We start from the raw sequence: 21958 nt of genomic DNA on the forward strand, positions 1-21958 counted from the left end.
AGAAATAAAGATAAGGTCTTATCTATATCTTAATTAGTGTGAAAAGATATGTTTGAATTTAGATATGTGTTAGGGAATAGGTCAGATAAAAGCTAGAGATCATATATGAACTATGCTTCAAATCATATACGAGCTAAGTATCATATCAGATATGAGCTCAAGTTCAGATTAGGTGTGAACTATGGTTCAGATAAAAAAATGAGCTAGGGGTTAGATATGAGCTCATGTTCATATCAAATACATGCTGGGGATTAGATCATATGCGTGATTGGGTTCAGATCAGATACAAATTCAAGTTTAGGTCAAATACATGGTAGGGATTAGATCAGATGCATGCTCGGGTTCAGATGCGTGCTTGGGTTCAAATCAGATATGAGCTAGGGATTAGATATGGACTCCAATTCATATCAAAAACATGCAATGGATTAAATTAGATAAATGCTTGGGTTTAGATTAGATACGAGCTAGGGTTTAAATACTATCTCGGGTTTCGCTGTGTGCTTGGGTTCAAATCAGATATGAGCTATGTGGTATCGCTCAATTGTGGATTGCTTAACGTAATTATTTAAATAAGCTCAGGAGCTCAAGCTCCATCTTGTTATATGAGAATAGTTTATATTTGGGGGTCACGATCTTAGGTGGGGACAAAAATGGTTACCACAATTTATATTGTTTAAAGGAGAGAAGGGACACAAAAAAAATGAGAAAGAAAATTGGGAGTTTGGGAGACATAATTTTGTGCATGAATTTGAGATTAATTTTTTTAAGCTAAATTATTTTTCTTGGGTGATTGAAGATGAAGACTTGGGAATTAACGTTGAAAGAAGAAACTCAAGGAGGTTAGCTAGAAGAATTCTTAAGGTAGAGATTCTCGTACTATTTAATGAAAAGTGTGTGTAAAATGGGATTTAGACAACGATTTTCCCAAAATCTATATCTAAAGTCCCACACATTTTGGAGTGATCCCTCCACTTGCGAAAACTGCTCTATAGATGTCATTTTTTTTCAAAAATCGATGTCTCTTTACAAAAAAGTGATGTCAAAAGTTTTTTTTTTTTTTTTTTGTTGTAATAGTATTCATTTTTATATGGCATTGTTATATGTGTATGATAGGCCTTGGGTGTAATCCTTAAATGAGCAGGATCACGGGTCCTTGGGTGAAAGGGCCGAAAGCCTTTGGAAATTGTTTGAGATTAAATGCATACGATCCCTTGCAGAGACCTGCATATTGTTACCAAGTCAACATGTGATGATTGGGTTTGGATTGGAAATACGAACAAAAGAATATGGATGCATAGTTGATTTTCTATGATATTTGATATATGTGTTATGTACATCTTTGTAAGGTTAAGTAGTATTTAGATTATTTACTAGGCATGTTTGACTAACCGTCACATTTAATAGATTTTGTTGATTGATGCTGGTTTGATGGATCAGAAGGGAGACTCAAAGATTTTAATTGTTGTTATTTTTATTTCATCTTAGTTATGTAGTAAATGGGTATGGATGTATGAGACATTGAAATACTTTATGATAACTAGTTTTATAATTTAAATTTAAGAGGAAGGACCTGGCTATGAATAATGATTCATGGAAAAACAAACAATCTCAACTATTTAAACACAAAATCCAACAATTGAGATTCATGCATCTTCAAGATAAAAATCCTTGAGATGTGGGTTATGGAGATATCTATAAATCTCGATCATTGAATTTTGTGTTTACACGGTTTAGATCATATTATAAGTGGACAATGAGTTAACTCACGGGTTATTAATTTATCAAGTCAACTCATGAGATGTTCATGTAATGTAGTTAATCTCACCCTTGGAGTATTATTGGTCGCAGGTTATGCCATGCTGGAAAACTTCAAGGCATGACATGATTTCTTTTTTTAAATGAAATTGAACTACAAAATTATCCAAGATAATAGAATACTATACTAAAAGGTGTATTTTCATAATAAATTTCTTCCAATTTCAAAGATCTTCAATTATATTATGTCAGTTGTTTATTTGAGGATTAATTTTTGTTATTTCTGAATACTGATTTCTTATGACAAAGAGAGAAGAAGTTAGAACAAATCTTAATTTCGAAATTGAATGTAAAAGAAAAATATTACCTAAAAAGAAATGGTTGAGGCGTGCACAAAGCACTGTCCTAAAACGAAATTCGCCCCTACTACGGTACCACAGTTTGTAGGCGTTCGTTCTGCAGGAACAACCCACGTATCCAAAAGGGTACTCTAAATTGGAACGTAACTTCGAACTCGACGATGTTGTGTGCTCTCACAACGAATAATAAATTACTGATAATTCGAAAATATAAAATAACAGAGAAAATCAAGTAGTTTAAATCGATTAAACAATTGATATAAATAAAAGAGAAAGTGACTGTTTAGAACAGTCACAAACTGGTTCCGAACAGACACATTGTGCTGGTTCAGAATAAACACACTGGTTCAAAACAAAATTTAAATTTAAAAAACGTCTAGAATTTTTAAATAAAAACGGACCTTGAAAATTAAAGCAAAAACGGGCCTTTGCGCGCACCACGTGAGGTGGAAATCCGAGAATTTGCACCCCCCCTGCGCGCACGCATTAAGGTTTTCGGACCGGTGGATCTAAATTCCAATTAGAACCATGGGTTTCCCTCTTGGACTCCCGTGTGAGCGCACGTGAGCCCGCCCACTACTTCTATCCACTTTAAAGTTATTAGAAGCACAACTACTTAAGAATTGCAAATCAATTCTTCTCCTAATCGATGTGGGACTAAAATTACTCAAGGCAAAATCAAAACATTCAACTAAACATAAAGCAATAAAGTAAAAAAAGCATAAAGCATAAAGTAAAAAGCATAAAGCAAACATGGGATTTAAATACCCTATGGTTAATAGATTGATTTACCATATGGTTACAATTAAATGAATATTAAAGGATTTTCTAATTCAACCCTCTAAATTCCAACAATCCCCCACATGAATGCAGAAAACTCAAAATAAAAATATATAAAATATATAAAGAGAGCACTTTGAACAACCATGTTTCAGTATAGGTATCTTTTGGACTTGAACCTTACCTAGTATAAGTCTATCAGATTTACAAATCGATCAGTGGACTTTAAGCTTTGAACTGTCAACTTTGAGTGTAAACCTAAACAATAGCAAAGAAAATCAAGTAGTTTAAATCGATTAAACAATTGATATAAATAAAAGAGAAAGTGACTGTTTAGAACAGTCACAAACTGGTTCCAAATAGACACATTGTGCTGGTTCAGAATAAACACACTGGTTCAAAACAAAATTTAAATTTAAAAAACGTCTAGAATTTTTAAATAAAAACGGACCTTGAAAATTAAAGCAAAAACGGGCCTTTGCGTGCACCCATGTGAGGAACGGGCCTTTGCGTGCACCCACGTGAGGTGGAAATCCGAGAATTTGCACCCCCCTTGCGCGCACGTCGTACGTGCGCATTAATATTTTCGAACCGGTAGATCCAAATTCCAATTAGAACCATGGATTTCCCTCTTGGACCCCCGTGTGCGCGCGTGAGCCCGCCCACTACTTCTATTCACTTTAAAGTTATTAGAAGCACAACTACTTAAGAATTACAAATCAATTCTTCTCCTAGTCGATGTGGGACTAAAATTACTCAAGGCAAAATCAAAACATTCAACTAAACATAAAGCAATAAAGTAAAAAGCATAAAGCATAAAGCAAACATGGGATTTAAATACCATATGGTTAATAGATTGATTTACCATATGGTTGCAATTAAATGAATATTAAAGGATTTTCTAATTCAACCCTCTAAATTCCAACAGTTTTAACCTTATTAAAGTTAAAACACCTCTTTGATGGGAAAATGTCATTCAAGTTGAAATATTCAACTAAAGTTCTACCATCCAACTCCTAATCCGTGCGTGGCATCATCTTCCCATGGATATTGAAATATTAGATATTGATGGATTATTGTGAATAAGGCTAAGAGAACTTTGGCGCTATCTCAAGATATTGTAATGGTGTTGCTGTTAAGGCCATGGTTGGTGGTGAGAAAATAAATTATATACTATGAGTTGCAAGCCAATTTCATTTAGGATAGACACACAAATTTGAAGTTTATGTTAAAAATTAGATTCTCAAGTGAAATCCCAAAACTAGGAGTAATGAAAAATCTTTATGTCAAATAAAACAGACTAGAAACTTCATTATAAGTTTGAGATTAATGAAAATCAATCGAAACAATAAAATTAAGAACCAATATTGAGTTTTTATACTAAAAAAGAAACAAAGAAAGATAAGGAAGTCTCTTCTTTTTCTTTTATTGATCAATCTTTAAAAAAAAAATTAACTGTTAAATTTATTTATTGGAGCTCTTTATATAGATAACTCTTTCGTAACAACTTAGAAATCTTCTAAAATACTAAAAGTAACTTCCTAATATATTTATAATATATTATTAATATTCTAATCCTATTAAAAATTAATTTGGACACTTAAACAGATTTCTAATTATAACTTAAAGAATAAAAATGAATTTTAGAAAAGAACATAAACATAAAACAATTTAGAAACTTTTTGAAGTAGAGATGGAAAATAAGTAGGAAAATAAAAATTTTAAACTTGAAATAGAAACTAAGTAGGATTATTTAAAAAATAGAAACTCAATAAAAGAAAGAATCCTAAAAGAAATTGGACTAGGTCTTGAGGATCGATCAAATATTGGATCGAGTTGACTTAGTCAAATTTATTTGACATAGTCAACGCTACTGATTTCTTTCTTCAATATATCTTAACTTGATGAAAACGCATCGATCCTCTTATGATGATCCATTTTTTGAAAGTCACTACCTAGTTTTACGGTTTAGGAACCATGTTTGACTCCAAATGGAATTCGGGTCAATCTACGATGAAAATAATGAGTAAGGGATTATATTACGAATCCAGAAGGTGTTAGGCACCAGTTCCACTTGACTCAAAAATTAGTCTCTACTACGATCCATCAACAATTTTTAAGGTCAACACAAATAACTAAAGTGGGTGTAGACACCCCATTTTTGTATTCGCCTAATTAATCAACTCGTCAACTCGATCGCGACGATTCCCAATGATGGATGATTATTCCAATAATATATCTATTACTAGATATGTTTCAGAAATTCAGATGAAGTATCTCAAGCAAACAAAACTCTAGAAATCACACTACGCTAGGAAAATATAATCCCAAAAACATAGAAATCATCATTTTGCGGATAAAAAGAAGCTTTACGATAAAAATCACTAAAAATTGATCAAATTATCAAAATACCCCTAACATCAAAACATCCTTAGGGCCCCCTTATACTTAGGAAAATCCTTTCGAACACATAAAACAACAAATTGAAATCAAATAAATCATTCCGTCAATTTTCACCAAATTTGACAAAGTTACGAAAATACCCCTCATAGAATTCACAATTGTTTCATGAAAAAAATTCGTAAATGACACAAACCTATAATCTCATTGAATTCCTTACGAAAAACTGATTCCTAAGCATCCCGGAACGTCGAAAAATGACTTGAAACGCAAAAGTTCTCTTCATGGGCAAAACGATAATTTTCTAATTTAAAAAATAAATAAATTTCGAAATTAATAAATAAAAAATTAATTAACATAAAATAAAATCTTAATAAAATTAATTTAAAAATCTAAATCAAGAAAATTAATCAATCGAGCCCTCAGGCAAAATTGTTGACCGTTGTCCACTTATTTAAGTGGAGCCCCTTGATATTTATTAAAAGATCTTTCCATCTGGGGGTCCAAATTATTAAATATATAATTAGGGGGTTCTCCACAAAACTTAAAAATATATTCTTTCATTGTACGTAAGATTAAAAAACCTAATTTAAAAGACCAAGTCAATCTCATAAGACTTAAGTCAAAATCCTAATTAAAACCCTAATCTAAAGAAACCTAGTCAATCAAATAAAACTTAAGTCAAAACCCTAATTCACCTTATCTAAAAAAAGACCTAGTCAAACCCTAATTCTTCCAAAAAATCTATAAATAGAAGCTTCCACAACCTAATTTCGCGGATCAGAAGAAACCCTAGAAAAGATAGGTCAAAAAGTTTCCTCACATTTCCCAAAATCCTAGATTTGAAATCCCAACTCTCTACTTAACATCCAAACCCCAACTTTTACTCAAAAAACACCCAGAAACCCTTCAAAAAATACAAAAATACTCAGATCTAAAAAGAAAACACCTCAACTTGGAGATCTGAAGCAAATCCAGTGACGGAAGAAAAGTAAGGAAACTCGTACAAGGACACTCCCCATTAGTACTGAGGAAACAAATCGTTGCGATCATCTAGGTATATCTTTTTATTTTTTTTTTATTATTTGTTTTATTAATTTAAGGTCTTTTAGCAATGTAATCCTTTTTGGGAGTTATTAAAAACCGGTGTTTGTCGAGCGGGGTTGGTGCCAAACACCTTCCAACCCCGTAACATGATCCCCGGATCATAGTCTCTTTTTATTCGTAGATTAATTGCTTTCATCTATTTAGAGTCAATATTCGGTTCCTAGACCGTAATAACTAGATGGCGACTCCCAAACCTCAAAAATTAAAAGCAAATCCGTACACCATGCGGATCGAGGACGCTTTCAGTGGCGACTCCATTGGGGATATTTTGATGATCAAACATAAAAAAATCCCAAATTTTAGTGCATTGTAAAATTGACTTAGTTTTTTATTTTATTTTGATTTATTTTTATATGTTTATTTGTTTATTTTTATTTTTATTTTTTGGCTTGAGTGTGGATCATTTATTCAAATTTTGAGTATGGTATTCTTTATTTCTTTCATGGTCCAATTAAGGGTCACTTTTGATAATCCTAAATAATTCAAGATTTCAAAGGTTAATGAAATAAGGATGGAATGATGGTGGTTGGGATGAGGAGCCATAAATGTTTTTTTTTAATAATTTTTTAATCGGTGTTCCTTTGATAATAATTTTTTTTTCTTTTTCATCTAAATATGTGCATGATGAATGGTATCAAAGAGAGAAAAAAAAAGATTTTTTTTAAAGTGTTGCTGTTGTGCGTGATGAAGGAATTTCACAAAAAAAAAATAACAAAAATCGAAAAAAAAAAAATAGCACCATTGTGCTGGTGTGCTGTTAGCAAAAAAAATATATTTTTTTTTTATTTTACCTTCTTCTCCATTTGTACAAAGAAGGGGCAACAAAGTAAGAGAGGCGTTTCTCTCTCTCTCTCTCTCTCTCTTCAACCAGTAAATGTTCGAAAGATTGGGGTTTTTGCGACACAATCGATCCGATGTTCTTTCCAAGCTGCATCTCGATTCTTCATAAAGTCAGGAAATTAAACGTTTTTTTTACCGAATCTCATTGAAACTTGATATCTTAATCGCATTAGCTTCTGAACAATCTCATTCCTATTAATGGCTACACGTATTGGCTCGGCCTTGGAGTCTATCGTTCTGGCGTTCAGGTTTATAGTGTTTTCGACGTGCATAATCTCCCTCCGACATGAATTTTTGAAGGAGAACCGAAACAACGTTTTGGGTTCTTATTTAGGAAGTCGATTGGAAGAACAAATCTGAATCCCAAAGAGGTCAGATCGTTCGTCATCGTCATCTTCTGCTGATTTTTTTGTCGAATTAGAAGGAATAATAGATACAAACGTGAGATCCCTCTTGTTCTGCACCGATTTCTCATTTGCCTTCATTTCATCGTTGTCTCATTGTCGATCTCTGCTTATAAACCCAAGCTTTCCTCATTCAGCTTCTTGTTCTCTTTGTTTCGGCTTCATTTAGTGTTGGAGCATTCAGACGTGAATCGTCAAGTGTACAAATATTAAATTTTGGGTACTTGGTTGTTGTTCGGAGCTGTTATGATCGAAGAATTTCAAAAACTTTATTTGAAACAAGTTGCTTTCGATTGATCCTCTGTCATGAAATTGGGTTCTAAAATATTTGAATTTTTGTTTCCTGTTTATAAATTTACAAGGAACTTGATCTATCTTTGTAAAACCCATTTGTTTCAACCAATTTCATGTTTCATCTGGTTTATAAATCCTTAAAATCTTCATTTGCTGCAAAAAGTAGAATATCAAAAAAAAAATTGTTGTATGTGCTGGCAGCAAATATAATAAAAGAAAAAATGTTTTGTAAGGCTTTTGTTTTGCAAATCATGACTGGGCCCACCTTGTCCTTCTTTAAAATAATTTTTTTTGGCAGTTTCATCACAGAAACTCACTACTATATGAAGGTTGTTATTAAAAAAAAAAAAAAGAGGATTTGTTGTGAATGCTGAGTGTGCTGGCAGCAATAAAAGAAAAATTATTTAAGATGAAGTCACTTGCATTCTTATGTTGTGAGTGTTGTGTTGCCAACAACATAAAAAATAAATAAATAAATTGATTGTGTGATGGCAGCTAACATGATATAAAAAAAATTGAGTGTTCTGTGTGAGTGCTGCCAGTTACATAAAAGAAAAAAACTCACAAGTGGTAAGGCTATCCTCACCAATTTAGTAAGATCTCAAATCATGCTAATGGTCATGGACTTCACCGTGTGGCAAAAAAAAATTCATCACTCCTCACCTCAATAATCATCATTTTATCCTCAGTTTAATATTCTTTGAGAACCTCGATTTGTTTAAGGTCACTCAAAGTGATCTTTGATTAGACCATAAAAATAAGATAAAACATTGCTCTGGTTCATGTTATGCATGTTTCAATGTTGGATGTGATATGTTGTGATTGCCCATCTAATATGTTATGATCTCTACATATATATTTTTTATATGCTTGTTTTGCTTTTGATCTCGAAGTTATGAATTTTGTGTACTTTGATTAGTATTAATGTGAGATCCATATTGTGATGGTTTGATCTGACCCACGGGCCTATTCATATAAAAAATTCCCCGGGCACACCCCACCCTACTTTGCACACACCACTAGCACATTTATATTGTTGCATTACATGCTTGCCTGTCCCTTATAGCCAACGTGGCACTAGTGCATGGCCCGGTCTCCTCGGAGATGAGACGTCATTAATGAAAACCACAACTCCAGTCACGTAGTTTTATGGTATATAAAACTGGGGCATCAGTACCGTTTGATCAGGTGACACTGAAAGGTATATCGATGCACCCATGCTGGAGTGACCTGAGCCTTTTGTTCTATTGTAAGTCGTACAGTCACATATCCTAATTTCCAACCCTAGACTCATACCTATACAATATATCAAAGTTCACCAATTGCACTTCTTGGTTAAAATCAGTGCCTAAGCGAGATCCTGTCCCGATATACTACGGTACAAGGGGGATAGACTACGTCTATTCTAGAAAAGAGGTGACTTAAAAGTGCCAGTGCTCAGCATCGTGCGCCACCTCTTAATTGGGAATTAAACTGGCTATTTTTGACTTTAGAGATTTGAGTTAGATTCTTAAATTATCACCTATACGGTATATCAAACCAAGTCACCATGTACCGTCTGATTGAGTACGCTCGAGAGGTATATAGATGCATTTGGGCAAGGGTGGCCAGATAAATTGCATTGTACGTAGTAACCTAGAGTCTATGAGCCTTCCTATAGGTCACGACTCGAACCGACTATGGATGTTCCCGGGTTGTTCTATTTAATCCAATCAAAAGGTAAGTGGGTAGACCGGTCTACACCACTCCAATTGGTCCAACCCAATAGACTTAATTGATGAGACATACTGGTCAATATCAAGTTAAACCAATTAGCTCAATTGGTAAATGGATCTTATGGATCAACATATAGACCGGTTGAACTAATCGGCTTAAAAATATTGGATGAAGTGATATAAATGGAATATTCAGATCCATTGGGTCGAACCGGCCCAAACTCAAATGGATACATAGTCCCAATCACCTTGCATCGACCAGTTTAATTCAATGGATTGAATATTTCATACTTAACAAGATTAGTAAATCATCTTCATGTAATATTTCCTTATCGAAATATTTCATTGGTTAGAGATTTTGAATCTAAGGGTTAACTCATGCTATCAAAAGGAATCTCTATTTGTTAAAAGTCTACTCTAGGGTCCATAACTAGTAATCCACCTTTGATGGGATTTTCAGGGTTATCATTGCACCCAAACTCAAGCGTTCACCTCCTAGTTGGAGTCGTAAGTTCAGTCGATTAAAAGGAACGTTAGTATTAAGTCAACGGGCAGAAATTACTTCAGAATCTGAGCTTACAAAGATTCGTAAGATTTTGACAGTTTTTGCCAATGATATCAACAGTATAAAAGGCAAGGTAGATGCTTTAGAACAGATTTTAGAATCAACGGGCAATCCCCTTGACGACCCAAAAGAAAAAAATGTAGAAGGAAATACAGCAAGACGTTCACATGAGGTCTTTGAACTTGACGGAGATGAAGAACATATTGATAAAAATCCTAGGTTAGTCAACAGGATGTCTTAGTTGGAGTCAGCTCTGAAGAATATAAAAGGTATTGATGAAATTGCAACATGCATTGAAGCTCTGAATCGTATCCCTAGAATTCATTTCCCAGAAAAAATTTTGATGCCTGAAATGGACAAGTTCAGTGGGATAGGTTATGCAAAAAAAACATATTAAGGTGTATGTTACTAACATGCGCACTATGGGGCTCAGTGATGAACAGATGACATTGTTATTTCAGTGGACTCTATCAGGATCAGCTCTACGATGGTTGATGTCTCAAGATCCAATTACAGTATGTACATAGGAGAAAATGTCAAAGGCTTTCTGGCATCAGTACAAATATAGTACCGAGATTAAAACTTCAAGAATGGATTTGGAGTCAACTAAACAGAAGAATAGGGAAACGTTTACTGATTTCATTGGTCGTTGAAGGGCCAAGGCTGCACAAATGTGGATAGACCTTCAGAGAAAGAACAAGTGGCTATTATCTTAAAAAATCTCTCACAAGGGTATGCTCGACATCTAGTCTCCCAATACCTTCCTACATTCGAGTCTCTGTTGCAAGTCGGTAGCCAATTGGAAGATGCCTTTGTTGTCGGGGTCATTTCTAATCTTTCTGACGATAAGTTCAAAAAGCTCTTCACCAATTCCAAGCCTAGTACTAATCACGCCTATGTAGCCAGTACATTTGCTACCCCTGTCCAATCTACCAACCAAGTTAACCTCAGTCAACCTCGACCACGTAGGAAATTCACTGATCTTGGGATGTCTTTGAGCCTTGTCTTTTAGAAACTATTACGTAAAGGGCTCATTACACCTCTCTAACCTTGACATTTACCAAACTCGCTCCTCACTTCTCACAATCCCAACCTATTTTGTGAGTTTCACCAAAATTTTGGTCATCCTACTGATCGTTGCGTCGCTCTTCGTCACACAATTCAAGATCTTATTGAAGTCAAAAAAGTTACTGTCCCTACCCCTGAGCAGCCAGATGTTACCACCAACCCTCTAACCACTTACCAACCTCCTCAGACTTTAAACATGGTATCCAACACTCAACTCTCGTTTGACCCAATCTTTCTCATCCATTTAGTCAATCATAAGCCTCCCAGCCCCCCTCTTACTAGAGTGATGGTCCCTAATGAGGTTCTCGCTACCAAATGCAGCCTTGGCCAAGAGAGAAGAAGTAAGTCTGAACAAGGCAAAGAATTTGGAGAAGAAAACTCAGTCCTTTTGCTTGAAAATGATGTCTTAAGTTCTCAATCTGTAATCAAGCCCGTTGTGGGTAATTGTCTCTAGTTTTTGAGTCTTGAGTCAAATTTTTTTTTATATTATCAATTCAACAATCAAATCTGTCTTTTTTTTATCTTTGTTGAGTCAAGTTAGTTTATCGAGTTTACAATGGCATTAGACACCCATCTGAATTCAATTGAATAAATGAAATTTCTAAATACCTCGAATGCATTAACGAATTAACTAATAAACTGATTTCAAGGAGAAATTCCCTTAATAAGGAACCCCCTCCTGAATGAGGAGATAAATGTCTTGCTTGATCTCTAATCAAGGAAGCGAATGTCATTGACCTTGGAACAAAAAATAATTCCCAAGAAATTTAGAGTAGAACTAACTTATTCCCAGAAGAATACAAAGAGATAATGAATTTATTCAGAAAATTCAAAAGATTTGCTCGCGTGGTCCTATGAGGATATGTTGGTTAAGCTTGAGTGTTGTATACAAACCAGAATGGACTCACATAATCAGATAAAAAGTTACGAAATATATCAACGTTGGACTTCTCAACATAATAGAGCTCCTAGAATAAGACCAATGGAGCAATTAAAGTGGCCAACAAAGATCTTGAAACTATCATCATAAAAGAGGTGTCGGTCACATTGAGATTGGTATATGAAATTATCTTTTGCACCCTTAGTATGTCAAACTTCAACTCGATCTTCTATGGAAGTTGTAGTGCTCGTTGTTATATGATATAAAAGGAAAGTCAATTGTCAGAAGCAGATTATATCAAGGGTATGAAGAACTAAACTTGATTGAAGAAAAACAACTTAAAGTTCTGTACCACATGCAAACTTATCAAAGAAGAGTCATTTGCACATTTGACAAGAAAGTCAAAGTTCGCTACTTACAAGTCAAGGATTTAACCATCAGACTTCAAAGAAAATTGAGTACTCCTCGACTATAGGAAGAAGTCTGAACCAAATCAAAGAGATCAGTTCATACTGCTTGAAAAAGCCGTCAGACTTCAAGATCATGATAGAATTGAACTATCATAACCAATAAACCTTGATCAAATCAAGCGGTACCACATTTAAGGAGGTCATCTTTGGCCGAATCAATTTCATGTTACCTAGTTCAATATCTTCTTTCTTAGTCTTTTGTAGTCTTTAAAAAAAAACAAGTTATTTTCTTTCTCAGTCTGATCACCTAACCTAGGGGAGGGGAAATTCGAACTATACTTTGGTCTGATCCCAAAAATCTAGAGTACGTAGGCAACCTGAGAAGTTACTTCAGGCCCGACTACATCAAAATAAAAATAAAAATAATAATAATAATAATATATATATATATATATATTCCCACACAAAGAAACAAATTCAAAAGAAAAAGAATATTGTCAAAATAGGGAAGAAAATTCGAAGAAAAAGAAAATAATTTAAAAGAAATGCCACATAAGGGACACTGGGGTTTTTGAGCCTCAAAATTCCTTTCTTTTTATGCCAAGTCCTAAGTCTACCCATGAAAGTTCTCCTACGTACTGTGCAAAAAATCCAAGGAAGGTAGTAAAGCATGATCAAACAGTATCTCCGAAAATTCAAAAGGGAAGAAAAAGAAATTGGGGCCTACTAGGTTGAAAACCCAAAAGGGCGGCTTAGGCAAGCTTGGAAGGTTGAAAATCCAAAAAGACGATCTTGACAACAATCAGAGCAAAAATAAAAAATATAAGCTCGCTAAATTGAAAACCTGAAGAGGCGATCTAGGAAAAAGCTAGAGCAAGTTCGCTAGATTGAAAACTTGAAAAAGCAATTTAGGCAAAAATTAGAGCAACAGAAAAAAAAATCTCCGGAGAATTGAAAAGCTAAAAGGTGGACCAAGTCGAAATATTAGAAGTCCGAATGATTAAGTTTCAATATCCAGTTTAAATCAAATATAAACTTAGTGGATACAAGTATCTCGTCTATGATTAATCTGAAGAGCTTCATGTCCCTAAGTGAAGCGACGGGGAGAAAGAATAGATTCTATGATGAATTTCAAAAAGAAATATTTTGTTCTAATTTTTTTTAATCGAACTCAGAATCTTCAATATAAAAAGTCAAAAGTTAAAAGTTAAATCTTTATTGCGCTTGCGGTAATCAAAGATTTCAAATCTTCAAAACAAGGGGCATTTTCCTTTTCTAAAGTATGTAGTTCTCCTTTACACTAATGATAGTCTTTTTCAAACTGATTCACCTATTCCTAGTGCAATGTTTTTTTTCAAACGAGGGGGATTTTGTTCTGAAGCTTAATCAACCCCAAGGATAAAGTTAACCCTGAATTAAAAGGTTATCCTTTTGATAGCAATTTTTGAAAACCCCTGAGGTTCAAAAGAAAGTTAAAATGTTGACCGGACCTTCATAAAATCCAACTCTTTACTTTTTAAAAGAAAAAGTCAAATGCGGTGTTAATCCCCCATTTTTTTCTCAAAAAAAAAAAAAAAAATTATTACAGTAGGCAGAGTAGGACTCCTAGAAAATTAGTTCATTACTCTTTTACCCAGAGTAGGTAGAGTAGGACTTCCAAAAAATTAATTCATTACTCTTTCACCCTGAATAGGTAGAGTAGGACTCCCAGAAAATTAGTTCATTACTTTTTCACCCTGAGTAGGTAGAGTAGGACTCCTAGAAAATTAGTTCATTACTCTTTCACCCTGAGTAGGTAGAGTAGGACCCCTAAAAAAATTAGTTCATTACTCTTTCACCCCAAGTAGGTAGAGTAGGACTCCTCAAAAAATTAGTCCATTACTTTTTTACCCCGAGTAGGTAGAGTAAGAGTCCTAGAAAATTAGTCTATTACTTTTTCACCCCGAGAAAGTAAAGTAGGATTTTCAAAAAAAAAAAAATTCATTACTCTTTCACCTAGGGTAGGTAAAGTAAGACATTCAACTTTTGCTTAGATTATGCTCAATTTATGCTCAGTTATGCTCAGTTTATGTTCAGATTATGCTCAGATTTTGCTTAGATTTTACTCAATTTTCACTCAAACCTTCTGAGGTTTATCTCAGATTTCAAGTACACACACTTGCATATTTTTAGTTAGGAGAGAATTTTACCCTCAAGGATCCGAACGCCTCGACGAATTGCTAAATCAAACTGTAAAATGAACTGTCACTAGCTTTGGCATTCAGATATAGCACTATCTATCAAAATAGATTTTCTATCTAGTTTGCTTCAATCCTCTGCCAAAGAGGGGCATCTGTAAACACCCCATTTTTGCACTCGCCTGATTAATCAACTCGTCAACTCAATCGCGACGATTTTCAATGATGGATGATTATTCCAATGTTATATCTCTTATTAGATTTGTTTCAGAAATTCAGATGAGGTATCTCAATCAAACAAAACTCTAGAAACCACACTACGCTAGGAAAATATAACTTCAAGAACATAGAAATCATCATTTTGTAGGCAAAAAAAAGTTTTACGATAAAAATCACTAAAAAATGATCAAATTATCAAAATACCCCTAACATTAAAACATCCTTAGAGCCCCCTTATACTTAGGAAAATCCTTTCGAACACATAAAACAACAAATTGAAATCAAATAAATCATTTCACCAATTTTTTACAAATTTGACAAAGTTACGAAAATGCCCCTCATAAAGTTCACAATCGTTTCATGCAAAAAAATTCGTGAATGACACAAACCCATAATCCCATTGAATTATTTACGAAAAACCGATTCCAAAACATCCCAGAACATCGAAAAACGACTTGAAATGCAAAAATTCTTTTCATGGGCAAAACGGTAATTTATATGGATTGACCAAAGCTTATGTTTCAATTTTTTTAAATTATTTGAGTGGGACCCACATGGAAAATTTGACTGCAAAAATAGAAATTTGAATTTAATTCTTGTGAAGTAGGTCCAAGTGATTTTTTGTGTCGTTGTTATCTTGTGATGATTTATTATTGTTCAAGATTTTTAATGTGTATTATTTTTTATGATTTAAGAATTTTTTTAAAAATTTAATCAAGGTTTTTATTATTATTTTTGTTTATATGTAATTATCATTTTACCCTTTAAAGGGATTTTTTTAGGTTGGAAAACACTTTTCAATGTTGCAAGTTGTTCGTGGTTTCTTGATGTGGAAAGGGGTGCAGGATCCACAAGAGACGTTTTGGTAATTTTCAAAATGTTTGATGGAAAATTGTGTAATCGTTAATTAGTTTGAAATTGTTATTTTATATGTTAAGAACGATTTTCCTAAGCGTAATGTGATCTCTAAATGCGTGGGTATTTTGATAATTTATGAGGTTTCATAATTTTAGCGTAAAGCTTCTTATGATCACAAAATGATTATTTCTAAGTCTCGAGTTGGATTTTCCTAGCGTTATGTGGTTTCTAAAAGTATTTCATCGAATTCGAGAATTTTATATTGCGAACCTAAGAGTATGTAGTTTCTAAATTCCAAATTATCGTCGAAACGGCCAGGGACTCGAAAAGTGATTTGGAAATATGAGGGAGTTGAGGAATCTGAAGATTTTGAAGAACAATTTGATAATTGATTGAACTATCAAGTTATGCCTGTGGAACTTTGTGTTGGTAGTATTTCAGTGTTGTTGCTTTAATGCATATCTAAGATACATGGACCCCATGGAAAATACGAAGGGTGGTCAAATATATCAAGTAAATTCGTTCTTATTTATAATTTTTCAATTAATCATATGTTTAGATAAATAAATATAGTAGTTGACTTTTTTAGCTATTCTCATAATGGGGGATGCAAATCAAGCCACTAATAAAGGGTTCCAACAAAAAATGTAATTATTTATGTTTTCACTTATTTGGGTCAATATTTAATTTTTTTTATCATTTTTATTTTGTATGAATTATTTTAGATTAAATATTTTTTTTAAGTTTTGAATTGTATTTGAATTATTTTAGATGTTTGATTCAAGTATAGGCAGTATTCATATTATTTTTCTTTAGGCCTTATTTTAAGGGGTCAAAAAATTGTCATATTAAATTGTTTTTGTGTTGTTTGAAAGATTATTCAATTACCTATCCAACGAATCCAAGATTTTATCATTCTTACAAGTTTTGAGTGAATTATTGTTAAAATATTAATAAGGTTTTATTTTTATGCATGACTGTATTTTCAAGGTTAAAAGTATCAATGTTTAAGTCATATTAGAATAATGGTTTTGTGTCTAATATGAGATAACCTACATGTAGACACCCCAATTTGAACGGGCCCTTACTCGAAAGAGCCCCAAAATATTAGATTTTCAACAAAATTTGCCAACGGGCCTCAAAAGCCCAAATCAATAAAAAGTGACATTTTGATCGAAACGAGGTCCCTAAGACCCCCTAAGGGTCTAATGGGCCCACCAAAAAGACTTGACCTATCCTACCACCTTCTCTACCTTTCATTGCTTCACTCCCGAATCAAAATACCCCAAGCCTGTTTAGGACCCACAAACCCTCAACCCTCTAAAATTAATCTCTCACCTTATCCAACCTAACATAATTCCACATTACCGAAGCCCTAAAAGATTACCAACACATCCAACCCCATCCAAAAACAAACCTTATCCAATCCCAAATAACCTACAACCTTCCTAAAACTCAAGTCCAATACACTAAAGCCCACAAACCATTATTCATATCCAATTCACTTTCATACCCATAACCTTAACCTACAAATCATTATCCATATCAACAAATCACCATCTTGATCATCAAATATGACACATGTCATCACCCCTTCTCACCTCTCTCATCCAAATACCTACCTACATCACATTTCTCTAACAATCTATCTACTCACATCACCCCTCTCCACAAATCATCTCAACTCATACCCTTCCCTAACCTACCCACCTCACTTTTCTCTAACACAATGAACCACCCACATCACAACCCATATCCCCTACACCCTAATCCATCACATTTTTATAAATTCTCCACCAATTCACATCACAATCCACACCTCCCTTCATCATTTCTTACAAAACCATTCTCACAAACTAACTCACACCCCTCATCTTCAATCAATCACCCACTTTCACCAATCAATTCATTAATCACCTCACTCTCCCATCTCCTTTTAATACATGTCATCATCTCCTTAACCCTTCAAAAATCCAACCAACCAACCCCTTACACAACCTATTCTTCTACTCTAAACACCTCACCTCTTCAACCAACCTAACACTCCATCAACACATCACTCCATTACGCTTCAATTCTCTCAAATCAAATACCCATCATCTCACCTCACCAAACATTTTTCCCAAATGGATTGGCTAAGATCCAAACTATTTGGATCAAAATAATACCCATTTACCTTCATTACATAACTACCCTCCTCTCAACTCAAAATTCATACCCCTCACCTTCAAAATCTATGTCACTCTCTACTCTCCAACACTTCATCCCATTATATCCCTAAAATATCCTCCTAATACCTATAAATACCCCCTCATCTCCCAAATCAAATCCCCCGAAGTTTTAGACTAAAAAATCAATACTCTACTCATTCTTCTACTACTCTCATATTCTCACATACTCTAAAAGAAATTATATTTTCATACTTCACTAGGGACTCAAGAAGGACTTAAGAAGAAAAAGTAGAAAAGAAGGAAATAAGCTAAGGCCTCAATGTATAGTCAAAATGATACACCATCCATCTCTCTCTCTATCTCTCTCTACCCTCTCCATATCCTTCTTCTACTATCCCTTCATCTCTTTAATTTCTTTTTAGAAAGACATACAATGTGATGTGCCCCCTCCCCTATCTCTAGTAGATCGGACTTCGGTTCGATTGAAAGTATAGGGGTTGTAACCATCTTCAAAACAAAATCAATTTTCAAACCTCTTAAATCATTTTGAGGCAACCAATCTTTGGGTCCTTCTCAACTCATGAGAATGGATCAATAACCATCGCTAACACTTTTTAAAAGCACATGTAGTTCATAAGGCTAAATGTTTAAAAGGATCATCTCTTTCAATGGGATGATTCTATAATCGAGTAAAAAATAAATCACTATTTAGGGTACAAGTTATCGACACGTGACACTTTATTTTGTTTTGCATTTTCTATCAAAAAATGATTGAGTTGAGTTGAGGTTACCACCCGTGGTGGGGAGAAAATTGTGCCTAATACCTTCCCTTGTCTCCAATCAAACCACTTACCCTGATCTCAAGGTAAACTGGTACCTTATCTATCGAGAATCATAAACGTCAAAAATGACACTTTTCCTAAAAATATACATCGGGTGACCATTCACACCCTCTTACAATATGAATGGTGGCAACTTCAAACCTTCGTCGATGTGGTACTCGTAATCGAGAATCATGTATCTATACTACATATGTGACATTGTAAATGAAATAAAAGAAATTTTACAATTCTCTTATCGAGGTTTCTTTGATTATTGGATCATGACGTGAGACTATTCTTGGTGTAAGATTAAGGTATTATCTATCTTATTTTATTTTATCTCATTCTTCATATTTTCTATTTTTTTTATTCTTCTATTTGGATTTCAAAATCTTCTCCCCAAATCTTTAAATTTTTTTTTTTTCACATAAATATTTTTCATATCTTCTTAAAATCTTAATTCAAAAAATAGTTTTTGCATCACCCTTCCCAAAGTAGAGCAACCTTAAAATTGAAAAAATCTAGGTTATTTCGCATCAATTTTGGTACCAGAGCTAACCTGGAATAGTATGACATTTAGAAATGATATTGAAAGTCAAGACCATATTTGTTTTACATTTTGGGAAGTCACTTAGGGTATTATGGAGTGATGAGTATGAAGAAAACTTTATTCCACAAGTCTTTTTGAGAAATCTTAGAATGTTGAAGATAAAATTTATTATGAATATCTTTATGAAGGTTTCTATCAATCAGTTCGCCAAGAAAAGTTTATCCATGGTTTTGAGTGGAAGGTGGTCTTTCTAAATGATTGCATATCGTGTTGGGATGGGATTGGATTCATGGGTACAAGGTACCTTTGATGCAGAGCAAATTATTTTACGTGTTATTTCAGTAGACGATATCTACTCAAGATATCACCTGGAAGTAAAAACTCAATGGTACATCAGTCAAACAGAAGATTGACGAAAAGACAAATGCAATATCAATTTAAGAGGATAGTGTGCTTATAATTCTAAAACCATTAGAGGAAGTAGAACATGAAGTAGATAGTGTTAAGAAAATAGTTGCAATCGAAATAAGAAAAAGAATTGAAAAATCAAACATAAGATGCAATCATACAAAAAAACACAAGATTTTACGTGGTTACCTCTTGATTGAGGTATGTCCACGAATCACGCTGATTTCACTATAAAGAGAAAACTGCAGCTACATATTACACCCTTTCACCAAAAAATGATAAATATAAACACCCCAAGAAACCTAACTAGGGTTTTACATAATATTAGTGAAATTATGAAAATACCCTTGGGAAACACAACATATAGCACGTAGAGAAGCCTAAAAAAGATGCAGTTGTATTATCACTATCTCATACCAACTTAATCATTTTATATCGATACAATATAAGCTTTGCCAAAATAGAAGATCACAATTTGAAGTTTATGAGGACAAGTTTTCGCCAAATAGAATGAGTCAATGATTGTTGTGATTATTCTCAAGCACTTCATAACTCAATGATGGGTTTTCTCCAACCATAGGATAACAATGTGAAATACAAATTAAGTCAACTATTACAATGGAAATTTTGTAATTATTTATATTTGTACTTGTTTGGACTAGATTTATTTATTTAGTCATGATTATTTTAGATTAATTATCTTTTAGTTCTTAGTGGTACTTGGGTTATTTTAGGAGTTTTATTCGAGTCTAGGTACCATTCACATTATTTTTCTTTAGACTTTATTTTGAGGGGTCAAAATTTTTCATGTCATTTGAAAAATTATGTAATTACCTATCCAACGAGTCCAAGATTTTATTATTCTGATGAGTTTTGAGAGAGTAATGGTCAAAATAGTAATATGGTATTAGATTTACACGGGATTAACGTCTCAAGGTCAAAAGTTTCAATGTTTAAGTCATATTTAAGATTAAGATTTTGGGTTTAATATGAAAGAACCTATATATGTGTACCATTATAATTCATTTTTTAAGAGTTAATGGAATAAATTTTTTTTTATAGCTTTCTTATAGAGATTTTTCTAGAGATTTGATTATGGTGTGAGACCAAGGTATCATCTATTTTCTTCTATTTGATCTCCTTCTTCATCTTCTCATTTTCTCTGTTTTTTATTATTATTTTATTTTAGATTAATCCTAACATCAACTAAATACCCTAAACTTTCCCAAACACTAATTGTCAAAATGTTGTAATTGCAAAATTTTGCATAGATTCGTTGAACATATAACCACTTGAAATTTCGAAGATCATTTCTTAAAATCTTATTTTATGTTTTATATTTTATTTTCTTACCACTTAATTAGTCTTCCACCACCCTTCTCAAGTAGAACAATCTTAGAATTGATCAAATCTAGATTGTCTTGCATTACTTCAATCTTTTTCCCATGATCTTGTAATCTATGTTTCCAAAGATGTGTATGGCCAATTGTATGTTAGATTGCAATTTTGTTATCTAATTTAATATAACTTTAGTTGGGTTCACCTAACCAACTTAATTATGAAAAGAAAAGTTTAGTGATGTGTAATGAAAGTTGATTATAAACCTAAATAAAAATAAAATATAATTTGAAAATCCAATAAGTGTGGAAGAAGACCTATACTAATGTGGATTTAGTTGGTAAAAGTCAATACAAATTCACTTGCATTAAATAAAATTTTGGGTTAGACTCTTATGACCATGATAAATAATTGACTAGGAAGGGTGTTTTAAGTAATTTAAAATCCAATCGAGGGCCATTTTGATAAAGAAAATAGTTACACGAATACCAACACCCCACCCCCAATACAAGGGGAATGAGTTCTGAACCTCATTTTCGAGGATATTGCTTGAAAAGTTTCTAGACTCTAAACTGGTTTACAAACAATCTATCTCTAAATTCTAATATTATTTGAAATCCTTTTTATTGACGTAGAATATCTCATTGAGAAGAATTTTAGGGTTTTCTTTTTGAATTCAAAAACTCCCCAATTGTCGAAGCAAATCCAACTCTTCCTCCCAGAGATCTCCCCAAATTACACACCTACGATCTCACACAAAGATTTTTGATTGTAGTTTGATTTTCCTTTTGTTTATCTTGTTTATTAACTTATTATTATTATTTTTAATTTGAAAGTAT

Source organism: Akebia trifoliata, chromosome 8 (assembly GCF_017979445.1).
Source record: "Akebia trifoliata isolate Shusen 1 chromosome 8, ASM1797944v1, whole genome shotgun sequence".
Taxonomy (NCBI): domain Eukaryota; kingdom Viridiplantae; phylum Streptophyta; class Magnoliopsida; order Ranunculales; family Lardizabalaceae; genus Akebia; species Akebia trifoliata.